Source organism: Mobula hypostoma, chromosome 12, assembly GCF_963921235.1.
Source record: "Mobula hypostoma chromosome 12, sMobHyp1.1, whole genome shotgun sequence".
In the NCBI taxonomy this organism is placed as follows: Eukaryota; Metazoa; Chordata; class Chondrichthyes; order Myliobatiformes; family Myliobatidae; genus Mobula; species Mobula hypostoma.
The window spans coordinates 78,000,062-78,018,462 of NC_086108.1; the positions used below are offsets into that span (position 1 = coordinate 78,000,062).

Sequence of the window (18,401 nt, forward strand, 5' to 3'; positions counted from 1 at the left end):
AGACCACTATATCTGTGCATACCATGATGCCATTCTAACTACTTGCTCATTGTCTATCGCCCACTATTCCCTACTTATTTATATGACTGTTTAAATGCCTTCTTAAATATTGCTCTCACACCTGTTTCTAGCACGTCCTCTAGCAACGTGCTCCAGGCATTTAGCACCCTCTGTAAAAATAAACTTGCGTACCAAATCCCCTTTAAGCTTTCCCTCCTTTCACCTTTAAGCTATGTCCTCTAGCATTTGTCGTTTATACCCCTATCTCAGCCTCTGGTAATTTTATACACTGTATCAGGTCGCTCCTCAGCCTCCGCCGCCGTAAGAGTTTAGATAGCCGCTGGATAACGAAGTGGAAGCAACGGATTTATAGAGGTGGGGGAGAAAGGGCGGAACTAAGACTGATCTCATATCGAGCCAGTACGAACAAGATGGATCGAATGTACACTTTGTATCGGTCCTCTGATTCCTTGCTGTAGTCATCACTGTTTGAAATCCCTTCATAACGGGTCAGATGTGATTGATACTGAGGCGGCCTGCGGTAGAAGATACACGGCTACATTTGATTTCTAAGAAATGTCAGGGATCTCCTTTCGTTTTCGCTCTGCGATCCGTGCACCGACGATTCGCCCATCACGTAAACGTGAAAGTGTGGTACTTACGTGAAAGTGTGTGATGCTCAAATGAGGTGAGAAGGAGGTGGGTGGCACCACTACAAATAAAATGTGAGGCTTTGTGGACGGAGGAGGAGTCAGAGAGAGCCGAGTGGATTTCAGTAGGTCATTTCATTAGAGAGAGGCTGACGCAACTAACAGGACCAAATCCGTCCGGAAGATCACCACCGTAAAACAAAGCAAATTATTGTATGTGTTACATCTGTAGAAGGTTACTGATCTGCTTGCATAGAGAAAGGTAAGAGTCTATCTGCGGTTCCACGTCGTTTATATTATGAAGATTCATTGTGTAGTGTCACTCTCTCTCATGCTGGCATGCTTCAGAATGTGGGGAACGGTTTTTTTTCTTCTTCTGTGTTTCTTTGTGTTTTTTTTTAACTGCAGCGATCGACGTGTTCCACAAAACCGAACTGGACTAGGTTTGCTGTGGGACGTGGTCAATGGGTGCCGCGGAGGGTTTAAGTTTCAGAGTGTGTGTGTGTGTGTGTGTGTGTGTGTGTGTGTGTGTGTGTGTGTGTGTGTGTGTGTGTGTTTGTGTGCGCGCGCGTGCCCGCGCCCCTGAACGCGCACAGTGTTGACTGATAAAACTTGCTCTCCAGGGAAGGAGCCTGGATCATTGCAAAGTGATATTGACTGGAACACGTGGCAGATCCTGCAGTCAAGGGACCGAAACGTCACAATAACGAGCTAAATAAACCAAAAAAAAGTCACAATTAATTTGTAAATGCAGCGTGGGCAAAAGTAATATTTCAGCGGCGTGTTCCCGCTGATTAGTGCAACATCAAATCCCGCAGCCGCTGTACGAGATAGCGTGTTGTCAATGCAGAATATATCTTCTTCCATTCGTACATGTCCCGCATAACAAAATACTGGTACCTTCCTTTTAGTAGCCGATCACGTTTGAATAATTGCCGCATTTACGCAGACTAATCTTGCTTTTCCTTCTTTCGATCTCTCTCCCTCCCTGTTTTCGTTTCTAATATTAATTGTCAATCGCGGTTTTTTGTAAAGACGGCGAAATGAAGCGTACTTATAAAAGATAAATTTCCCTAGAGGATTCAAGAAAAAGGTTTCCTACCGGTTGAAGGGGGAAAATTCATGTTACAATTCGGAACTGAATGCAGAAATGGATGGAAATACAAGCGTACGTATGCAGGTTAGGTGTTTTCACCTGTTAGAAAAATGCAAGGCATTTTTAAACAGGAAGGGGAAGGCAATATTTTAGATGAAAGGTGCTTCAAAAGAAAGTGTCTTGTGTCCAATTAGCCTCGTCTTTTCTCTTTGGAGATGTCAACAAATCTGTTGTGCATTTTCAACATTTTCTCCGTTCCCAGACTGGAAACCTGGCAGTGTCTGCTACACGAATGTTTAGCTGTCTGGGGGAATATCCGCAGTAGATTTCAGTATTTGTGAGGGATTTGTGGGAGCTCTTCACAATCCCAGAAGGATCAAGGCAGAATGAAAGACTGGACAACAGTACCCATTTTTCATAAATACCATAGAGGATATGGTGCCAGAAGATCTGAGGAATTTATTTTCACAAGGCTGGTGACCACGGTCTGGAATGCAGTCAGTTGAAACGGTGTCAATTGCCATTTTCATAAAGGATCTGATTAGAAATGGGAATGAAAAAAAATCTTGCAATGCTGTAAGGCTGGGAAAGGAAATGTCAGAATTGCTGCTACATAGAGAGAGAAGTGGAGGCACAATGGGCCAAATGGCATTCTTCTGTGCTATAATGGTTCTGTGACTCAATGCTTGTGTCATGCAAGCAACCCCTAGCATGAGGTTTTTTTTGCACATTTTCAGAAAGCCTTGAGGGATTCGGCAGTTAGTCACTCAGGGTGAAGAAATCTGAAGCTAAATGCAAGGAGTGGGAAGATTTTCTCCTTGAAGAACATTCATAAATCTCCACAATCCAGCAGTTTCCATAATGATTTCTTGGCAGCTTGCATGAAAACAAATTTAGTTTTTTGCAAGTTGCCACACTGGGCTTGTAAATCCTCAGGTTAACATCTTCATAATATTCCAGCACCTATTCTATTCACCAGTACGATTATCATTTTATATTTTGATGTCTGGAGTCAATTTTTAAATGATGATTTGGGTGATCAATGACGGTAATATAGCACCCAGAGGATTTCTATGTTGACAGACAGCAGCACTTGATAAGTTTTCCCAGTAACCAACTGTTTTGAAATATTCAACTGCTGATTGGAGCTGGATGGCAGAACTGGCCCAGAGTTTTATTTTGGTCGGAATCTCTGGGACTGAAGTATGCAGACCTGAAATGGAACTGACTGAATGTGGGTAATGTGAGAGATTACCTTTGCAACAAGATAACAACTTCAGAAAATGTATTGCAGCAAAGAATTTGAAGCTTTCTGTTACAAAATAAGTAGAACATGATGTTAATAACTTTGGGGTGAAAAGCCACAACATCTAGTTTTAGCAACACACGCACAAAATGTTGGAATAACTCATCAGGCCAGACAGCATCTATGGAAAAGAGTAAACAGTCGACGTTTCGGCCTGAGACCCTTCATCAGGACTGGAGAAAAAAGAGATGAGAAGTCAGAGGAAGAAGATGGGGGGGGGGAGGTAGTAGTGATAGGTGAAACCTGGAAGGGGGAAGGGGTGAATTAAAGACCTGGGAAGTGGATTGGTGAAAGAGATAAAGGGATAGAGAAGTGGGAATCTGATAAGGGAGGACAGAAGCCAATGGAAGAAAAGGAAGGGGGAGGAGCACCGGAGGGAGGTGATGAGCAGGTAAGGAGATGAGGGTGAGAGAGGGGTATGGGGAATGGTGAAGATGGGGGGGGGGTTATTACCAGAATGTTTGAGATTTAGTTTTAGTTAATTTAAGAATTGTTATTGCATGGCCCCATTTTGCCTGATTTAACAATTAACTTCATCATCTTTGTCTATTTACATAAATATTTTTGCATATCTCTCTTTTTCAAGGTATTGATGCATTTTACATCTCCTGTTTTCCTGCATTGATCAAATATTGTCTATGTGGCTTTCTCATTTCTTGTCTGTTGCATATAACCAGATGCACTCAGCCTTTCTGAACATACACAAATTAAGAACTCCATTACTAAGATGACATCAAGCCCCCACACTAACACATTCTGAGATTGGGATTTATTTCAAAACCAAGCTATTTTTGCACTATGAAGTAACCGATGTTCAACTAGGGTGAAAGAGGTTTCTAGACATGTTTAAATGGCCACTTTGATCAACAGCAGTATCTGTAAGAACTTGCATGAATTCCAGAAATCTTGCCTTCTCTGACTAATGACTGTACTAAGAAAATATCTTTCATTATGGATGAGCAACTTTCCCAGTATGAGGTAGGCCTGAAGCATTTTGCGATGAAGCACTTGGAAGTGTAGTTATTGATGGAAGTAAATACTAGAATCAATCTTACAAAAAGAAATAATGGAAGTCAGAACAACTGGTTTCTTTTGATGGTTAAGGTTGAGGGATGACACCAGCAATAAGATACCCAATATACGTGCACCTTTAATACCTGAGACTTTATGGCAGACGTGGGATTTTAAGGAATATATTTGTGAGTTTTGGAAAGTTAATTTCAAAGCCTATATGTGACTTGGCACGACTGCTGAGGTGAAGGGGTTATCTTAATGTTTCAGTTCATTGACTTTTAACTGGAAAAGCTGGTCATTGAGTTGAAATTTTAACTATGTTTCTCTCTTCACAGATTCTGTCTGACCTGCTGAGTACTTTCAATCTTTTCTGTTTATATTAGTTTCTCGAACTGGCCTTGAACAAATGACATTCTGATCAGAAGCAAAAGTCCTGTTGCTGAGTAAAAGCTGAGACTTGAAAACAAAATCTGTCTATATACTGATTTTGCTTGCAGACTTAACACTAAATGCATATAAATAGACCATAAGACATGAGAGCAGAATTAGGACATTTGACTATGCTATTCAACCATGGATGATTTACTTTCCCTATCAATTCAATTCTGCCTTCTTCCCGTAGCCTTGCGCACACTTGCTAATCATCCTCCTTTCAACCTCTGCCTTAAATATACCCAATGACTTGGCCTCCACAGCTGTCTGAAGGAATGAATTCCACAAATTCACCACCTTCTGGCTAAAGGAATTCCCCTTGTCTCTGTTCTAAAGGGACATCCTTCTCTTCTGAAGCTATGCCCTTTCGTCATAAACTTTACACTATTGGAAACATCCTCTCCATGTCCACCCTAGATTTCAATGAGATTCCCCCCCCCCACCCCATTTTTCTAACTCCAGTGAGTACAGGCCGTCAAACGCTGCTCAGAAGTTAACCCATTCATTCTCAGGGTCTTTCTCATGGTGATCAAGACTGACTATTGAGTATTTTTTGAGCTGATCTTTGTTTCTCTTACCTGCAGTTTTCTTCTAATTACTGAGTGCCTGAAAGGATCTCATCCAAGTAGCCATTCTTCATATGATTTTATGAGCTGTTTGACAGGCAGCAAGAGAGCAAGTGTTAGATGACAATATCACACTCCAAGACAATTTTTAAGGACTCTATTAATTCTTTTTTACACTGTAACCCTGAACTCCAACTGATTTTACTATTTCTGAAGCCCTTGATAAGTAATGGCCTGCTTCCTTAAACTACCCTGCACAAATGATGAGGTAACATAAGCAGGCATTGATCAGTGACATTTGGCGTATGGAATATGAAGGTAGGGGACCTATAGCATAGAATATAAGATGAGGCAATATCTTGGACTGGGAGGCCAGTTTGAAATTGTGGAGGAAAATTAGATTTTGAGATGGGCTAAGGAATTCAATAGGCTTATCCTTTTCACTCCTACTACAACTCTTTTGTGGGTTGTCCCATAATTTATTTCAGGGAACTTTCGCAATCAGTATGTTTCCTCAGTTTCTTCTTGGGATTGTTCTGGAAAATATCCAAAGTCCCATACGCCATTTATAAGGTCACTACAAAATTCGTGAGGAGGAATGACAAAGCAGGTGAAAGACCTCATAATGCTGAGGATTATGTGGACAGCCCTTCAAGATTTTTCAGATCATCAAATCCTGGGATATCAGGAGGACAGATTTTACTCAGTCCCAGCCCTGCTCCCAGAATGTGCTCAGGAATCTTTGGGACCTTGTGTCCGGTTACAGCAAGTTTAATGTTGAAAATTCAACAAGCAACTCAAAACTACAAGTTTTCAAACTGTCTGTTTAGTTTGGAGATGCATGGACGGACTGGTGGTTGACTTGATATAATGCAGTAAACAACAATACAGGTGTCCCCCGCTTTTCGAACGTTCGCTTTACGAAGCCTCACTGTTACGAAAGACCTACATTAGTACCCTGTTTTCGCTTTCAGAAGGTGTTTTCACTGTTATGAAAAAAATCAGTGCGCGATAAAAGGCAGCGCACGCCCCAAGCAGCCGCTCTCCCCCGGATTCAGAATGGCATTCTCGCTGGCATTGCTTAAACACTTTGTATTGAGCAGCCATTAGCAAGATGAGTTCTGAGGTATTGGAAAAGCCTGAAAGAGCTCGTAAGGGTGTTACACAGCGTAAAACTGACATAATTATGCGTTTTGATCGTGGTGAACGAAGTAAGGACAACGTGAGTTTGGCTTGTGGAAGCTGACGAAGATGATGTTGAAGAGGTTTTGGCATCCCATGACCAAGAACTGATAGATGAAGAGCTGATGCAATTGGAAGAGGAAAGGATAACAATCGAAACCGAATGCAGTAGCGAAATGAACGTGAAGCATCTGCGTGAGATTTTCACTGCAATGATAAAGTACGACTTTAATTTTGAAAGGGTACATAGGTGTAGGGGATATTTGCAGGATGGTTTGAGTGCTTACAAAGAACTGTATGATAGAAAAATGCGCGAGGCTCAGCAGTCAAGCAAGCCTTCCACATCAGCCACAGCAGACGACGAACCTCAACCTTTGACATCAAGGCGGGCAGTCATAGGAGAAGATGAGCCACCTGCTCTAATGGAAACAGACGACGATGAGATGACACCCCAGTGTCCCACCACCCCAACCCATGGGCCACGGACAGATACCGATTCATGGAGAATGCAGCGGTAGCCGGGAGGCAACAGCACATCTTTAAGAAAAAAGCCGAAATAAACATGCTAATTAATTAGGTGCCGCCCGACATGTAATTGTCGGCCCAGATCAGAGACGATGCAATCGGCAATCGGCACCTAACAGTGCCGGCAATGATTGTGGAAAAGTATTTCTACTTTATATAGGCTGTGTATTTATCATATTATTCCTGCTTTTACTATATGTTACTGTTATTTTAGGTTTTATGTGTTATTTGGCATGATTTGATAGGTTATTTTTGGGTCAGCGAACGCTCACAAAATTTTCCCATATAAATAAATGGTAATTGCTTCTTTGCTTTACAACATTTCGGCTTATGAACCGTTTCATAGGAATGTTCTACCTTTGGATGGCGGGGGAAACCTGTACAAGGAATTGAATTTGTTGACAAGTGAGCACAAGTACTTACCCAGCCCATGACTGAAACAGCACTTACCCTCCCACAGCCCTCCACCATCTCATATGTGTTTTATTTTGTGTGTGAAACATTGAAATATCACAAGAATTAGATAAATGTAACAGCTTAATGCATTTTACTGGTTTGGAGCATATTATACTAAGATAATTGGTAGTCTAATAAAATGTCTCTTTTGACCACTATGCATTTGAAGTGAATTTGGCCAAAATAGATTGCTTCTGACCACTTGTGGTTATGAACACGTCAATATCAAAAGTGATAATAACTTTTATTTAAATAGCACCTTTAAAAATAAATAGTTCTGAGGTGCTTCTGATAAATAATAGTTCTAGAAGGATATCTAAGAGCATATTACGATACTAATTTAGGAAATTGATGCCTTTTAGAAAGCAACATCACAGAGCTGGGAAGGGGTGAAAAGAACTTTATTCTATATATAATCTGTGCCATCCCCAACATTGGAACATAGAGTACATTCTCTTGGGTGCTGCTGATCCATATTTTCAAATACTGGATTCGAAATCTGGAATTAACATGCTGACTCTAAGGTTTTTCTCTTGATACTGTGTTTGCACAATTTTCTGAAATAAGCTCCTGATACTTAAAACTCTGCAACACACAGTTAACCCTTTATTATACTTGGCTGGAAGATTACTCATCTTAAATTCAAAATCTATGTTAAGTTTGAGCTTTCTCATCATGGTGTTATGGCTGTTGAGATCAGGACAGGAAGGGAATTAATGGAGATATCAGAGATCTATGGTGTTACAGCATGTTACCAAATCCGTTTTTGAAAGGAAGCCTTTCTGTTTTGCAACACCAAATTTGGGAATTACATGGCAAATTTTGTCCAATTTCCATACGATAACCAATCATAAATTGTCTCTTCTTTGATCTTGTGCATATTGTTTATAGGCAGCTTGTTTTAAGGCATCAGGGAAGTATTCTCTTACAAAATTTTATTCACTCTGTCGACATTTATGAATCAGACTTCATTTCCTTGTGGACAAAGGCACAAGGGGCTGCAGATGCTGGCTCAGTGGGTCATGCAGCATCTGTGAAGGCAAATGGTTCTGAAAAGGTTTCATTTTGCCCACTTCCTTAAACCTCTCTATTTCTGAGTGTAAGCAGAAATATCCCAATGGTACTGTAAAATGCTGAAGCCACATTACCACAGGAAGTACTGAGCTATTTCAGTGGAAAGGAAGACCAATTTGATATTGCAGCTGAGGTGGAAGAAGAAGACTGAGGAGTTCAGCAGTTAAATGCCGAGCCTGAATTGACAGGTCTCCCTTCAAGCATCAACTACAAGAGCTTTTTCACAATGGAACATCACTCGCCCCAACACCCCTGAAACCCCACATCTTCATAAAGTGGTTGCATCTGAGAAATCTCAATTACCCAGGATACATCTGTGGCCACCATTTTGGAAATAGGAGATAGGAAGGGAGAGAGCAAGACAAGGAGTAGAAAAATTCTTGTATCAAACAAGAAGGCCTTTATAACATGAATTTTCTCACATGTTCTACTCAGACCACTGGGTCACGGAAGATAATTCTGTTTATGGGGTTTAACATTGTTAGTGTACACGTTCAGAAGATAATCATCGACTGGCCAGAGAGATGATTACAGCAGAATGTTATGATTGTTTGGGTGGAGGAATTACTGGCTGAGATGTTGTACTTCCTTCCATTAGTCAGAAGTGGAAAAGTGAGATATCATCGCAGTGTAAGTACACTGCCTAGGAGGTACCTTATTGATTGTCTCATTCTCCTAATATTGAAATTTGATGAGAAGTCTGAATCAGATTTGGAATCGGGTTTAATATCACTGGCATATGTCAGCAAATTTTGTTATTTTGCGGCAGTACATTGCAAAACCTAATTTAAAAAACTATAAATTACAATAAGATATATTTAAAGGAGTAGTTCAGACAGCAAAGAGAAAAGAGATTTGTTATCCATTCAGGAATTTGATGGTGGAGGGGAAGAAGCTGTTTCTGAAATGTTGATTATGTGTCTGCAGACTGCTGTGCCTCCTCCTCAATGGCAGCAATGAGAAGAGGGCACATCCTGGGTGATGGGGGTCCTTAATGATGGATGCCACCTTTTTCAGGCATTGCCTTTTAAAGGTGTCCTCAATGCTGTAGATACTAGTGCTTATAATGGAGCTGGCTGACTTTATAAATTTCTATGGCTTTTCATAAATCTTTCCAATGTCCTCTCTGAGCCAAACCAGACGCTGATGTAACCTGTTAGAATGCTCTTCACAGTACAATTGTAGATATTTGCTTGAGTCTGCGGTGACATACCAAGTCTCCTCACTCCTAATGAAATATAGACACTGTTGGGCCTTCTTTTTAATTGCATCAATATGTTGGGCCAAGGATAGATCTTCAGAGATGTTGACTCCTAAGAACTTGAACCTGCTCATCTTTTCCACTTCCGATCCCTTGATGAGGACTGGAGGGTGTTCCCTCAACCCCCTTCCTGAAGTCCACAATAATTTCCTTGGTTTTACTGATATTGAGTGTAAAGTTATTGTTGTGACACCACTCAAAGTTCAAAATAAATTTATTATCAAAGTACATGTATGTCACCGTATACAACCCTGAGATTGGATCATTTGATCTTCTGATCTGTCTCACTCCTGTATACTTCCTCGTCACTCCATCTGAAACTCTGCCAACAATGGAGAGTTTAGAGATGGTGTTTGAGCTGTGCCTAGCCACACAGTCGCGGGTAAAACGGTGGGCTAAGCATGCACCCTTGAGGTGCGTCATTGTTGAACCTCAGCAAGGAGGGGATGTTTCCAATCCGCACCAGCTGTGGTCTCCTGATGAGGAAGTCAAGGATCCAGTTGTAGAGGGATGTGCAGAAGCCCAAGTTTTGAAGCTTGTTAATTAGAACTGAGAGTATTATTGTTTTGAATGTTGACTGTAATCAATAAACAGCAGCCTGATGTAGGTATTGCTATTGTCCATGTGATCCAAAGCTGAGTGGAGAGCCAGTGAGATTGCATCCACCATTGATCCATTGTGACGATATGCCAGCTGCAGCAATTCCTTGCCCTTGATTCTGACCATGACAGACTTCTCAAAGCACAATCACAGTAGATGTGAGAACAACTGGGAGATTACTGTTGAGGCAGCTCACCCTGCGGTTCTTGGGCATTGGTATGAGTAGTTTCATTCTCCCTTTCAAAGTGTGCATAAAAGGTGTTAAAGTCATCTGGGAGTGAAGCATCACAACTATTCACAATTCAGATTCGCCTTGTAAGAAGTAATGGCCTGCAAACCCTGGCAGAGCTGACGTGCATCCGATTCCATCTCTAACTTCAATTGTTTCTTCATTCTTAAAATAGCCGTTTGTAGGTCATAATTGGGCCTGTTGTATAGTCTTGATAGATGAGAAACTGCAGTCATAGTGGATGTCACTGACGATTTTATTAGTAGTGGGTTTTAAGATTGAGGAAGACAAAATGGCATTAAGGTTGATGTCAACAGAAGCAAAGAGTTTGTGTTTGAATTGCAATATATTCAAAGGTTTTGCATATAAACACAATGGTTACAACACGAGAGGCTACTCAACCTGCTCAGACTACAGTATGTGAGAAAAATCCAGCTAGTGACACTCACCTCTCCCAAGGCCAAGCAAATTTGTTCCTTTCAGGTACTTAGCTTGCTGCCTTATGAATGTTACAAATTGACTAAATCCACTGACCAAAATTTAATTTAAGCTAGCTCTATATTGCCCATATTCCATGGAACCTTGCTTATCTATGCACATGTCCAAATTACTGGGCCGGGTAATTTATCCACTTTAAATGCCAACAGCCATTCTTGTAGTTCCCTTTTATCAAATCTTCCAGTAGATCAGTTACAAAAAAAGAGATACTGGAAATCTGGAACAAAAACAGTAAATGCTGGATGTATTGAACAGTTCAGACAGCATCTGTAGAGAGAGAAACTGAGACTAAATCAGCAGCATCTTACAGTTGTGGACTGGTGTTAAGCGCTTGTATAATATTGCTATGGTGCCAACATTCTCTGTGAATAAATTTCCTTCTACGTCTTTTCTCAGTCCCTGTGCACTTTTAGTCCTTTCCCTGCTTTCATGTGTTTTTGGATTTCCTTTTATGTTTGCTTCCAGTTTTTATTTCCTGATCTCTCTTTGTTTCTCTTATTTCCTTTTTTAAATTTCCCTCTGAAATTCTTACAATTGGATTGGTTCTCACAGGTGTCAAAAACTTGGCATTTGTCATATGTTTGGATCAACCTAAGACGTTAACTCTGATCCTCTCTCCATACTTGCACATGGATTTGCTGAGTATCACCAGTATGCTCCAGTATTTTCTCTTTTTGCTTCAGACTGTGGCATCTGCAGTTGTTCTGCTTTTTCATTTTTTGTACATTCTTTTTATTCTATTTCAGAACCCTCCCCAGTGTTCATTTACTCAGTTATATACTTGTTTGTTAAGCTTTGATTCCTGTTTAACTGGGTTAAGTAGGAATTCGTCCCATTAAAAGTGCACCTCCTCCAGTTGACTATATTCGCCCTGGAGAAGTCCACCTCGGTTTCCATTGCTATTCTAATCTTTATGCTATAAAGCATTACCTTGAGTGATTGTCAGGGCAGAGAGCAACAGCCAGCTAAGAGTAAGCTGAACAAAATTGTTGTCAGAAATTTTCCACTCTGGAACTTCCATGGTATTTCATCTTGTGAACATCTCCTGACAGACCTGCAAAATTGGTTATGGTCGTCAATGGCAGTCAACAACAGGAAGACATATACTGTTATAGCCCCACAACTGAATTTATAGAACCATAGAACATTACAGCACAGAAACAGGTCTTTTGGCCCTTCTTGGCTGTGACAAACCATTTTTCTGCCTAGTCCCACTGAGCTGCACCTGGACCATATCCCTCCATACACCTCTCATCCATGTACCTGTCCAAGTTTTTCTTAAGTGTTAAAAGTGAGCCCGCATTTACCACTTCATCTGGCAGCTCATTCCACAATCCCACCACTCTCTGTGTGAAGAAGCCCCCCGCTAATGTTCCCTTTAAAGTTTTCCCCCTTCATCCTTAACGCATGTCCTCTGGTTTTTTGCTTCCTTAGCCTCAGTGAAAAAAGCCTGCTTGCATTCACTCTATCTATACCCATCATTATTTTATATACCTCTATCAAATCTCCCCCATTCTTCTACGCTCCAGGGAATAAAGTCCTAACCTATTCAACCTTTCTCTGTAACTCAGTTTCTCAAGTCCCGGCAACATCCTTGTAAACCTTCTCTGCACTCTTTCAACCTCATTAATATCCTTCCTGTAATTTGGTGACCAAAACTGCACACAATATTCCATATTCGGCCTCACCAATGCCTTATACAACCTCACTATAACATTCCAACTCATATACTCAGTACTTTGATTTATAAAGGCCAATGTACCAAAAGCTTTGAAAACCTTCCTCACTGTCCACTACACCTCCAATCTTTATATCATCAGCAAATTTGCTGATCCAATTTACCACATTATCATCCAGATCATTGATATAGATGGCAAATAACAATGGACCCAGCACTGATCCCTGTTGCACACCACTAATTACAGGCCTCCACTCAGAGAAGCAATCCTTCACTACCACTCTTTGGCTTCTTCCATTGAGCCAATGTCTAATCCAATTTACTACCTCTCCATGTATACCTAGTGACTGAATCTTCTTAACTAACCTCCCATGCGGGACCTTGTCAAAGGCCTTACTGAAGTCCATGTAGACATCCACTGCCTTCTCTTCATCCACTTTCCCGGTAACCTCCTTGAAAAACTCTAATAGATTGGTTAAACATAACCTACCATGCACAAAGCCATGTTGACTCTCTCTAATACCTATAGGTGCAGGAGGAGAAGATGGCAACGAGCCTGCGCGTGCGCAGCCCTCTGGTAAAAAATGATATCATACCTGTTAAATAGGGGCCATGGACAATTCTGATTTGATGGAGAATGGACGTGAAAGCACAGAGGAACATCTGGAGAAATTTCTGAAACGCCCATTCGCTGCTGTCATTACTGCGTGGTTGGGAATCTTTCAGAGGGTAGGCCTCAAAATCCCCGGCCTTGTCTGTTTTTGGTGACCGAGAAGGAGGTCGAATTGTTCGGACAGAGATGGCACTCAGTACTCGGTGTCGGAGAGCTGATCAGAGCTCGAAGTTTTCAGATGACTCAGAGTCGGACCGTGGTCGGGTATGGCAGGGAGAGTTTTTCTTCCTTCTCCCGTCTGGGACATTTGAGAAACTTTGAACTTTACTGTGCTCACGGACTTCTTCATCAAGTTATAGTATTGTTACACTGTTTGTAACTATATGTTATAATTATGTGGTTTTGTCAGTTTTTTCAGTCTTGGTTTGTCCTGTGTTTTGTGATATCACACCGGAGGAAATAATGTATCATTTCTTAATGCATGCATTACTAAATGACAATAAAAGAGGACTACGTGTCTTTATAATCATAATAAGTCTCTGTCTATCCAAATACTTGTAGACCCTATCTCTTAGTACTCCTTCCAACAATTTACCTATGACCGACGTCAAATTTACCAGCCTATAATTTGCTGGATTACTTTTAGAGCCTTTTTCAAACAGCGGAACAACATGAGCTATCCTCCAATCCTCTAGCACCTCACCCGTAGATACTGACATTTCAAATATATCTGCCAGGGCCCCTGCAATTTCAACACTAGTCTCCATCAAGGTCTGAGGGAATACCCTGTCAGGTCCTGGGGAATTATCTACTCTGATTTGCCTCAAGGTAGCAAGCACCTCATCCTCTTCAATCTGTGTACGTTCCATGACTTTACTACTTGTTTGCCTTATTTTCATAGACTCCATGCCAATTTCCTTAGTAAATACAGATGCAAAATCCCACTTAAGATCTCCCCCATTTCTTTTGGTTCCATACACAGCTGACCACTCTGATCTTCAAGAAGACCAAATTTATCCCTTACTATCCTTTTGCTCTTAATATACCTGTAGAAGCTCTTTGGATTATCCTTCACCTTGACTGCCAAAGCAACCTCATGTCTTCTTTTAGCCCTCCTGATTTCTTTCTTAAGTTTTTTTTGCACTTTTTATACTCCTCAACATCTTATTTGCTCCGTTTCCTATACATGTCATACCTCTCTTTCTTCTTCTTTATCAGAGTTCCAATATTCCTTGAGAACCAAGGTTCCTCATTGTTATTCACTTTGCCTTTAATCCTGACAGGAACATACAAACTCTGCACTCCCAAAATTTCTCCTTTGAAGGCCTCCCACTTAGCAATCACATCCTTGCCAGAGAACAACCTGTCCCAACCTACGCTTTTTAGATCCTTTCTCATTTCTTCAAATTTGGCCTTTTTCCAGTTTAGAACCTCAACCCGAGGACCTGATCTATCTTTATCCATGATCAGGTTGAAACTAATGATGCTATGATTACTGGAACCAAAGCGTTCCCCTACACACACTTCTGTCACCTGTCCTAACTCGCTTCCTAATAGGAGATCTAATATTGCATCCTCTCTAGTTGGTACCTCTATATATTGATTTAGAAAACTTTCCTGAACACATTTTACAAACTTTAACCCATCTAGACCTTTAACGGTATGGGAGTCCCAATCAATATGTGAAAAATTAAAATCCCTTATCACAACTTTATGTTTCCTGCAGTTGTCTGCTATCTCCTGCAGATTTGCTCCTCCAATTCTTGCTGACTATTGATGTGGTCAAACCTTTCCTGTTTCTCAGCTCCACCGATATGGCCTCTAATCTGTCCTGCCTGAGCACTGTTGTAACATTTTCCCTGACTGGCAATGCCACCCCCCCCACCCTTCATTCCTCTGCCCCTGTCACATCTGAAACATCGGAACCCTAGAACATTAAGCTGCCAGTCCTGCCCCTCCTGCAGCCAAGTTTCACTAATGGCTATAATGTCGTAATTCCATGTGTCAATCCATGCCCTCAGCTCGTCAGCCTTCCCCACAATACTCCTTGCATTGAAATAGACACCTCAGATTACTACCACCACACACAACCCTTCTATCTGTGACTTTGCATGAACTTTTTAATATTTATTTTCACCCCCGCTCCACTATCTGCTCTGGCACTCTGGTTCCCATACCTTTGCAAATCAAGTTTAAACCCTCCCCAACAGCACTAACGAACCTTCCTGCAAGGATATTGATCCCCTTGCATTTCAGGTGCAACGCATCTCTCTTGTACAGGTCCCACCTGCCCCAAAAGAGGTCCCAATGATCCTGAAATCTGAAACCCTGCCCCCTACACCAGTTCCTCAGCCATGTGTTCATCCGCCAGAGCATCCTATTCCTACCCTCACTAGCACGTGGCACAGGTAGCAATCCTGAGATTACCACCCTCGAAGTCCTGCTTTTTAACTTCTTACCATGCTGTCTATACTCACTCTCCAGGACCTCCTCACTCTTTCTTCCTACGTCATTGATACTGTACTGATGTGTACCATGACATCTGGCTGATCACCCTCCCACTTCAGAATGTTGTGCACACGATCAGAGACATCCCTGACCCTGGCACCCGGGAGGCAACAAACCATCCGGGAGTCTCTGTCACGACCACAGAACCTCCTATCTGTACCTCTAACTATCGAGTCCCCTATCACTACCGCTCTCCTCTTTTTCTACCCTCCCTTCTGCATTGCAGAACCAGACTCAGTGCCAGAGATCCGGCTGCCACAGGTTGTCCCAGGTAAGTCATCCCCCCCAACAGTATCCAAATCGGTATACTTGTTGTTGAGGGGAATGGCCACAGGGGAACCCTGCTCTGCCTGCCCTTTCCCCTTCCCTTGCCTGATGGTAACCCAATTACCTGTGCGCTGCTCCTTTGGCGTAACTACCTCCCTGAAGCTACTATCTATAAACACCTCATTTTCCCCAGTGATCTGGAGGTCATCCATCTCCTGCTCCAGTTCCCTAACGCGGATTGTTAGGAGCTGCAGCTGGATGCACTTCTTGCAGGTGTCGTTGTCAGGGACATCGGAGGTCTCCCTGATTTCCCACATCCTGCCTGGCATTCTCTCTACTCTAAACAAACAAAACAAAACTTACTGGAACTTACCCTCGCCTCTGCCTGTTCACGCCGAAGCCTGTTGAGCCAAAGCTGTCCCTCACTCCACTGCCCGCTGTATATGGTGGTCTTTTTTTAAACCTTTAGTGCTGTACGTCACGTGCCTGCGCAGTCTAGCCTCTTTTCCCCAAGCAGTGTAAAAAAAAATCTTCTCTCTGAGATTCCTTTACTCCTTCACTCTCAGCCTCTTGCTCTGCTTTTTTAAAAATGTCAGGTGCTAAATAGAATAGAAGACCATAGATTTAGATTATTTTGTACTTCCTTCTGGTTGGATTTCAAGTCCAACTATTCATACAGGAGGCTCTTCATTCCCTAAAGCACAGTCTACTTTTTTTTTGTGGAGAAAAATTCCAACCCTACGAGATTTTCAAGAAGCTGTGTGCAAAGAAGATGGCTGTGACTGAAAAAATACTTGATAATATATGTACAGTATCTATAATAATAGTAATATATGTAATGTCTCTTATCAAGAGGTAAAATTTAGAAATAGTTCATGAAACATTTTATAGAAATGGCTACTGACCCAGTGTGGATAAATTCACTCGCCTCAAATCTGAAGTGATTTCACAACCTATAGACTTCCTTTCAAGGACAGGGCAACTGGTGTACTCATTGTTATTCATATACTTTTTTAAAGTTTTTCGTCTTTTGCACATTTGTTGTTTCAGTCTTCCTTTGTGTGCGGTTTTTCATTCATTCTATTCCATTTCTCCATTCTACTTTGAGAGCCTGCAAGAAAATGAATTTCAAGGTAGTATATAGCAACATTTACACTCAATAATAATTTTGATTTGAAACCATGATGGCGAGGAGAAGAAAAGATGAAAGTACAAGTAATAGAATTGTTTACATGGGAGTAACTGCAAGAAGAAGCCATGATGGTTGTCAAGGTTATGGAGGAAGTGGTGAGGAACTAGCTTGGGAGTGTAGCAGTTAACATAACACTATTACAGCGCCAGTAACCCTGCTTCAAATGCATTAATATCTGAAAGGATTTTGTATGTTCCCCTGTGACCACAGAGGTTTCCTGCGAGTGCTCCAATTTCTTCCCACAACCCAAAGGCATACAGATTACTTGGCTAATTGGTCACATGGATGTAAATGGTCAGCATGGATTTGTTGAGCCGGAAGGGCCTGTTACTATTCTGTATCCCTAAATAAAATAAAATTTCAAATCTCCTGTATGTATTCATTCGGAAATGTCTCGGGCTTTGCTTGCTTTGGCAGTAAATGTTTGATTGCATCATGGATTACTATTTTGCATAATTGGGAGAGAAAAACGTGTTGCCCTGCTTTTAAAACTTCCCTGTATTCCCTGTCTTAAAGGATATAATTATGTGTCTTAAGTCCTCTAACAAAAGGCTCAATGTTCACACAATTTGAAAGATATTTTTTCTAATCTCTTCATCTCAGTATCAATTAAATTAGCCAATCAGTGATGCAAATATGTCAATTAAATAGGTCTTTCTTCCTCATATTCATCCTTCGCCATAGCTTTCCCTGTTCCAATGGAAGTGTTCCACTATTATATATCGAACTGATTTCCGAAGAAAATTGTTTATCCTTTATCTTGCACTTTTCATACAGCCTTCCTCCTTGTACTCCCTACCCTTGATTACAAGGAGTTATTAAAAGAGCTCATGGGTGTTGATTTCCAATTCCTTGTATGAATCTCAAATATGCCTTTTTAGTGGAGTTGAATTTCGAGATTAGTTGGCAGACAATTCGAGCAATCCACATGAAATGCTTGAGGAACTCAGCAGGTCAGGCAGCTTCTGTGGAAATGTACACAGTCAACATTTCAGGCTGAGGCCCTTCTTCAGGGTTGGAAAGGAAAGGGGGAGATGCCAGAATTTTTAAAAAAGTGAGGTGAGGGGAGGGGAAGTAGGATAGTTAGAAGGTGGTAGGTGAAGCCAGGTGGGTAGGAAAGGCCAAGGGCTGGAGTGGAAGGAATCTGATAGAGGAGGAGAGTGTACCATAGGAGAAAGGGAAGGAGGGGGTGCAGGGTGATGTAACAGACAGGTGAGAAGAGACAAGAGGCCAGAATGGGGAATAGAAGGGGGG

The 18,401-nt window shown here is 41.5% G+C and overlaps 1 protein-coding gene across 2 annotated transcripts in view; it reads left to right on the top strand.

Moving 5' to 3' along the window:
- Positions 1-668: 668 nt before the first annotated feature.
- The window catches only part of slc6a9 (solute carrier family 6 member 9), a 299,983-nt gene continuing 282,250 nt past the window's right edge, over positions 669-18,401 (top strand). For both annotated transcript variants that reach the window (XM_063064441.1, XM_063064445.1), the window contains exon 1: positions 669-912. The gene's annotated coding sequence lies outside the window, so the exon portion shown is untranslated. The remainder of the gene's footprint in view (positions 913-18,401) is intronic.